Below are 6973 nucleotides of genomic sequence, written 5' to 3' on the forward strand. Positions count from 1 at the left end.
TACATTCGGGGGGTATAGCAGAAGGGGGAGGAGTCCTGCCTCCTAGTGTTGGATGGAGTACCCCAAGGTCCATGTGTAGCACGAACTGAGCAGCGCAAGGTGCATGCAAGAATGGTGCTCAGCGGCACTGCAAATTTTACAGGTTTTTGTAAGGCATGGAAATCGGGAGAGGTGGTCTGGCCGGGGCCCACCGGGTTTTTTCCTGGTGTCCCGCCGGGCCAGTCCGACCCTGTACAGCTGCTGTAGGTTTGGGTGCAGACATTGTTTTTTTATGCAAATGTTTGTGGGCTGAACCTTTTGGACAGGATTACTGACCAACTCCTATTTGCAGGTAATTCCGTGGGTACCCAACCCAATGCACGTATTTCCTTATTTGCAAAACCCTCCTATTGCCTTTCCTCTTGTGTAATGTCAGTTCCTCCCATCATTCTCTTGTATTCCTGTTACTTAAAGGTTAGGAAGGGAAATATTCTTTTTGACCTGCAACACTTGTACATCCACTCCAACATTTGTTCCTCCTCTGCAAATAAAGCAGCTTTGTGGTTTCCAAGTGTCTGGTGAGTTTGGCTCCCTGGTAAAGATGTGCAGATTCTGAACCTGTGCATTGACGTGTTCTAAAAAACATGATAGCACACTATGGTTGCTATGGAGTGAGGAACATAGTAACAGAGACAAATGTATTGCTTCAGTCAAAGCAGATCAGGGCCAACCCCCAGGAGAAGCTCAACAGCATCAATGTGGATGTGACTTTGTCATAGTCAGTCAGTGTGTGAGAGTAGAACTGTGTCTGCAACTCACCACAACGTTGTGTATGACAGCAGTGCACTCTATCCACATCATATGCAAAGACTTACAAGCCCAGCCATCTTTACTACAATTTGCCGGGGGTAATCAAAGTGCCAGCTCTTGGTCAGTTTTGGTGGAGCATCTACAGAGAAGCACATCTTGCACTCCCAGCCCGTCTGTAACATCTCTAAGTTTTATGAGAAAAGACCCAATTAGCTTCTGGACACTTTAGATACTGAATTCCCTACATAGCCTGAATAAAAAGGTGGTTTTGTGTTACTCACTGTTAAATCCCTTTCTCTTCAGTCTCTTGGGGGATACAGGAACTACTGGTTATAGCTTCTACTACTAGGAGGCAGAACACTAGAACAAAAGTCTCTTCCCACATCAGCTATAACCCCAAGCACAGGCTAACTGATTCAGTTTAATACAAAAGAAGATGTATATAGAGCTGGCCATAGACGTTACAATTACTATCAATTACTATCACACGTGTAGAGCTGAATCGTCAGATATACAAGTAGAAACAATAGAATTTTACCTGTATCTGATGATTCAGCACTAACAATGGCTGATGTTTAGGTGCATTCAAAGGCGCACAAACAAAATTTTCCGTCCAGCACAATCAACAAGCCGACCAATATCCAAGTCTTCTGCCGATCTCGGTTGGCTCATTTCCCACCATACACACACCTAATATTATACGAAAATTCGTTCAGTGCGATATTATCTGTGCGTCTATGGCCACCTTAACAGTACTAAAACTCAACTATGTAAAAGGATGGCTGAAGGCATAATGAAGGCTGTTGCTTCCAAGGAAGAGAAGTCCTGTGTTTCCCAAGAGACTGAAGAGAAAAGGATTAAACGGTAACACAAAATCACCTTTTCTCTTACAGCTACTTGGGGGACACAGGAACAACGTGGACATACCAAAGCTGTCCCCCATGATGTAATTAGCTGGCAAGAAGCGGAGCCAGAAGCCATTTTAATTTAAGCCACCGCTGCCTGCAGGACCATCCTGCCAAAGTGTGCATCTAATGCCGCAATAACATTGAATTTGTAGAATTTGGCGAATGAATGGATGGAGGACCAAGTTGCTGCCTTGCAGATCTGGTCTGACGAGACTCCTGGTTCCTGAATACCAAGAGGTACTGACTGCTCATGTGGAGTCGCCCATACTCAGTGGAGCTGGCATACCCCACGTTACATATGCTCTGCAGATAGATTCCTTCAGCTACCTAGCGATGGTAGTATTGGAGGAAGGTTGTCCAGGGCAAGGGGCCCAACGGAATGACGAACAGTGTCTCAGACTTGCGGATGCCTTATGTTCTGGCTATGTAATACTTTAGTGCACGAACCACGTCCAGGGAATGGAGAGCAACTTCCTTTTGATTACGAGGCTTGCGGCAGAAGGACGGGATGGTTGTCTCTTGGTTGATGTGGTACTTGGAGACTACCTTAGGGAGAAAGGAGAAGGCTGAACGGAATACTGCCTTGTCAAGGTGGAAGATGAGAAATGGGGATCTGCAGGAAAGGGTGCTCAGTTCAGACACTCGTCTTGCCGAGGATTTGGCAACAAGAAAAATGGTTTTCCACTTCAGCCAGGTAAGTGACACTGAGGAGAGAGGTTGAAATGGAGGTTCCTGAAATATCCATAATACAAGATTGAGATCCCACAGAGGGCATGAGGATTGAAAGGGCAGAACTACATGGGTGGCCCCCTGGATGAAGGTTTTGATGTCCTAGTGGAAGGCCAGGCATTCTTGGAAGAGTACAGAAAGGGGCGAAACCTGTACCTTGATGAACCCAAGTGCTAGTCCCTTGTCTAGGCCAGACAGGAGGAGCTCATGTATGGATGGAACCGAAAGATCTCAGAAGGGAACATGATTGTGTTGGCACCAGTTCAAGTATAGCTTCCACACCCCGTGGTAGGCCCGGGATGAGATCGCTTTTCGGGCAGTCATAAGTGTTTTAATGACTGGATGGGAGAATCCTTTTTCCTGTAGGATCAAAGCTTTAACAGCCAGGACGTCAGAAGGGGTAGTCTGGGGTGTAGAACTGGGCCCTAGCATAGTAGGTCTGGAGTTAGGGGGAAAGTCCAGGGCTCTTCCTGTGTCATGGCAAGCAGATCTGAGAACCATGTTCAACGTGGCCAGTAAAGGGCAATGAGGATGGTCCTTACCTGTTCCCTCCTTATCTTCCTGATGACTCTGGGAAGCCCGGGGAGAGAGGGGTGAATATGTAAGCAAGTTGGAAGGACCAGTGTGTTGTCATTCGTGGCCTCGGCTTGTGCATCCCTTGCGTGAGCAAAGTACAGAGGAACCTTGTGATTTAGCCAGGAGGCAATGAGATCGACCTCTGGTAGTCCTCACCTTTCCACGAGCCTGCAGAAGATCTTGTCATTTAGAGACCATTTCCCGGGGTCTATTGTCTGCTGAATGAGATAGTCAGCTTCCCAACTGTTGATTCGGGGAATGTAAACTGCTGATATGACAGGAACATTGGCCTCTGCCCAGCGGAATATTGTGTTGGATTCCCTGAGTGCCTGGGGACTCTTTGTGCCCCGTTGGTGATTTATGTATGCCGCGGCTATGGTATTGTCCAATTGGACCCTGACCGGATGTCCCCTCAGGCTGGTCTGCCAGTGGAATAGAGCTTGATGAATGGCGCAAAGATCTAGTATGTTTATGGGGAGGGAGGACTCTGCATTTGACCAGAGGCCTTGTGCTGTCCGTCCCTCAAAGACTGCTCCTCAGCCAGATAGACTGGCGTCCGTGGTCAGTACTTGCTAGATTGGGTCGGCAAGAGGCCTGCCCTTGGTGAGATGTCTGTCCACCATCCACCACGCCAGCTTGGACCTGGTTTGGGAGGACAATGAGATTGTTTGTAGAAGGCTCTGACTCTTGTGCCAATGGAGAGAATGTACCACTGGAGTTGCCGCAAATGGAATTGAGCATAGGGCACCACCTCTATTGTTGCCAATATGGAGCCCAGAACTTGCATGCAGAAGCGGATGGTGGGGAACGGGTCTTGATCAGACCCGGTGAACCTTGACTTTTGGGACATATTCTCTGGAGCTGGGTGTTGAATGTCATTCCCAGGAATGCCACGGTTTGGCACAGAATGAGAGACGATTTCTTAAGGTTGATCTTCCAACCAAACTCTTGTAGTAGTGTCATTGCCAGTTGCAGGTGGGTTGACGCCAGATGGTAAGTGGTAGGGATTTCCCGGTAGGAGGTGATGGAAATCCCTCTGGATCTGATCACTGCGGAAGATACTGCTATGAGTTTGGTAAATACCATGGTGGCTGAGGTAAGCCTGAAGGGTAGAGAGGTGAATTGGTAATGTCGGCTTTGGAAGGCAAATCTCAAGAACCTGAGATGGGGAGGGAAAATAGGGACGTGGAGACAGGCGTCCTTGACGTCCAGTGCCGTGAGATACTCATCTGGGGTCATGGCGGCAATGACTTAATGGAGGGACTCCATCTTGAATTTGGCTGGGCAAATGAATTTATTCAGGTGCTTGAGGTCTAGGACGGGTCGGAGAGACCCACCCTTTTTGGGTGACCATAAATAAATGTAAAAAATAACCAGAGAATCTCTCCAAATTGGGAATGGGATTAATGACGGCTGATTCCATGTCTTGGGTCACGGTTAGGAAGGACCTTGCATGAAGTGGAACCTTGGGTAGCCTGGACATGAAGAAGCAGTGAGGTGGGGGTTGAGAAAATTCTATGTGGTATCTCAGAAATACCACTTTGTGGACCCAGGAGTGTTTACGAGCCATACCCCTTGGAAGAACCTCAGCCGCCCCCCACCGGAGCAGACTTAGGGGGCTTGGCAACCCGTCAAACAGAGTATCCATAGCCTTGCAGCTATGGATAGTGCTGTAGCTCTGCTGGTGACTTGTGCTGCATCCAGGGCTGCCTCACAGATATACTGTACAGTAGGCACTGGCCTCTTGATTTCAGCTAATCAGCTGTAACATCTGCTGGTGTGACCATGCCTGCACGGCTCTATCGACCCATTGCGTCCTTAAAGGAGGACGCATCTGAGACTGGGAGGTTGGTATTCTTTGATACTGTAAGTGAGAGACTGGTGCATCTACTGACAAGGCTGTGGCGCATTTGTCAATGGATTCCTGTTGGAAGGGGTATAGGCACTGGAAGCGTCTAGTAGTAGGCTGGAAACGCTGTTCTGGGGAATTCCACTCAGTTTGTATAATAGTGTCCAACTGGGTATGTGAAGGGAATACTGGGGACACTTTTTTTGTCTTTTGAACAGAGGCTGTGGCTGTTCTCTGTTTGCCCTGGGTCAGATAGATTCAAGGTCTCCAGTAGCAGAAGAGATGAGGGTATCCACTGCCTCAGAGGAGGAGTATTCCTGTTCTTCCGATAGCTCTCCCTCACTTAAGGATTGGTCAGGGGCAATGGAGCCTCATAGGGAAGGATGGTCACTCTGCTCCTCGGATGAGGTAGGTGCATGACGCTTTTGGGATTTGGGAATGTCTAGTTTGGCTAGCAGTTTGTTTAGGGAATCTGCCAGTCTTGGAATACCATCAGGGGCCACCTGGGAACCTGCTGCAGAGGTTGTTGGTATGGGGCTAGGGGTTTCCCTAGCTGTATTTGGAGGACCAGCCGTGAGTGCAGTCTCCCCAGTAGCAGAAGTACTAGGGATGGGTGCGGAAGGAGCCTCAGTGAGATTATATTTATTCTTAATGCCCCGCTGGTAATTCTTTTTTCAACATTTGGCGCAGGCCAGGAATTTTACCCAGGTGGAGGTACCCCTGGAAAACAACCCATCACCAACCCCTTCAACCATAATGCCCTGAGGATCTGCGTGGGGATGAATAGAGCATGATAAGGAGACAGTTGTGTCTGCATCCTACTTGCCTGGAATCTTGTGGCGAAGAGGACTGGAAGGGGCAGGCGATTGGCTGAGGTTTCTATACAAGAGTAACTCCTGTGCGCTGACCAATAAGAGAAAAGGGTGTGAACCACGTTAGGGACGGAGGGGGTCCAGCATGCGGGTGTATCGGCAGGCAGGTATGTGGCAGGGTGTAGCAGCAGGAGATGAATGCCGCCCCACACCTACCATGACGGGTAGCGGTTGGTTGGTTGCATTGTACTTAGAAGGTGATCCCTGCTGGAGCATCCTCCTTCCAGCTAGCCGTCTGCTACTTGTATATAGAGCAGGAAACACTAGGTGGCCTGCGATGAATGCGGCTTACAGCCCTGGAAGGGAATCAAACATAGGGGGAGGTCTGGATTGCTCCACCTAAGTAGTGTCAGGAGCCATAGTAACCGCACAAAATACCTGACATTATAGTATGCAGAAAAGTGAATGAAGAGCAACTTTATTTAAGAAAGACAAACTTAAGGGAGTCTACATAAGAAAGGGAAAAAAGAAACACACCAGAGTGAAAAAAATAAATGAAAATAAAATGAATGAATGGAAGAATGAAAGAAAAGGAAAAAACAAAAGCAAATACAAATAACCAGTAATAAAGGCAGAGGTCTTTAAAAAGCAAAGCTTTCAGGTCCTGACTATGATGTAGAGGTTGGTAACCCCAAAGCTTACAGGTAGTGATGATTGTGGGAATTGTATGTATCAGAGACAGGTGTATATAGCGAGTGACTGTCACACAGAGAGAGAGACAGGTGTATATAGTGAGTGACTGTCACACAGAGAGAGAGAGACAGGTGTATATAGTGAGTGACTGTCACACAGAGAGAGAGACAGGTGTATATAGTGAGTGACTGTCACACAGAGAGAGACAGGTGTATATAGTGTGTGACTGTCACACAGGGAGAGTGACAGGTGTATATAGTGAGTGACTGTCACACAGGGAGAGAGACAGGTGTATATAGTGAGTGACTGTCACACAGAGAGAGACAGGTGTATATAGTGAGTGACTGTCACACAGAGAGAGACAGGTGTATATAGTGTGTGACTGTCACACAGGGAGAGAGACAGGTGTATATAGTGAGTGACTGTCACACAGAGAGAGAGAGACAGGTGTATATAGTGAGTGACTGTCACACAGGGAGTGCTGGAAAACACTATTAAATATGAATGAGACGCTGGAGACAAGGTGGGGCCTCACAGCCAGACTTAATAAAGATCAGCAAAACCAAAGGTTGACACAAGTAGTGGAGTATATGGCACTTGTTGTGTCCATTAGTGAG

Source organism: Xenopus laevis, chromosome 8L (genome assembly GCF_017654675.1).
Source record: "Xenopus laevis strain J_2021 chromosome 8L, Xenopus_laevis_v10.1, whole genome shotgun sequence".
Classification (NCBI taxonomy): Eukaryota; Metazoa; Chordata; class Amphibia; order Anura; family Pipidae; genus Xenopus; species Xenopus laevis.